The sequence below is a fragment of the Hyaena hyaena genome, unplaced genomic scaffold (genome assembly GCF_003009895.1).
Source record: "Hyaena hyaena isolate Hyena2069 unplaced genomic scaffold, ASM300989v1 scaffold_1264, whole genome shotgun sequence".
Classification (NCBI taxonomy): domain Eukaryota; kingdom Metazoa; phylum Chordata; class Mammalia; order Carnivora; family Hyaenidae; genus Hyaena; species Hyaena hyaena.
The window spans coordinates 45,361-46,200 of record NW_024081899.1 but is presented as its reverse complement, the minus strand read 5'-3'; positions in this window follow the sequence as shown (position 1 = coordinate 46,200).

Genomic DNA, 840 nt, shown 5'->3' with positions numbered 1-840 from the left:
TCTCTTAGGTAATCCATGGCTAAGAACAGGTTCTTTTCTTACCAGATACAACCAAAACTTCTCCTATATCACAAGATATTAAACAAAGTATTGATAAGAATTTTGCCAGTAGTGATACAAAATTACCCCGAAATGAAATACTTCTCTAGTCCTACTAAATAATGCTTAAAATAAATACTACAGAGGATGAAACTGTTTCCATGTAAATTAAGCATGCATAAGAACTGAACACGAAAATATTCAGGGTTGCAAACATATTTAAAAGTAAAATAAAACTCTAAGTAAAATAGAGAAATTAATCAACTCAGATATTACACAGGTAATGGTTTTACCTTCCCTGTTGATTAATTCTATTATTACTTGTAGTTTTCCAAGATGCTATAGGAAAGGTTGAAAATATTAAGTAGAAATGTGAAAAAATGTGTCAACAGAAAAGACCCAAATCAGTTTTAGAGATGGACACTACAGGACTAAGGTGAGAAATACACTATATGGTGTTAACAGCACATCAGAACTTTCAGAAAAACAATACCAAATTCTAATACTAAACTTCAAAGCATTGCACTAGAATCTATTCAAAATTAAGCATAATAAGAAAAAAAAAAGTTAGGGGCGCCTGGGTGGCTCAGTTGGTTAAGCGTCTGACTTTGGCTCAGGTCATGATCTCGCGGTTCGTGGGTTTGAGCTGTGCTGACTGCCAGCTCGGAGCCTGGAGCCTGCTTCGGATTCTATGTCTCCTTTTCTCTCTGACCCTCCCCTGTTCATGCTGTCTCTCTCTCAGAAATAAATTTTTAAAAATTTAAAAAATTTTAAAAAAAAAGAAAAAAGTTAAACAGGATA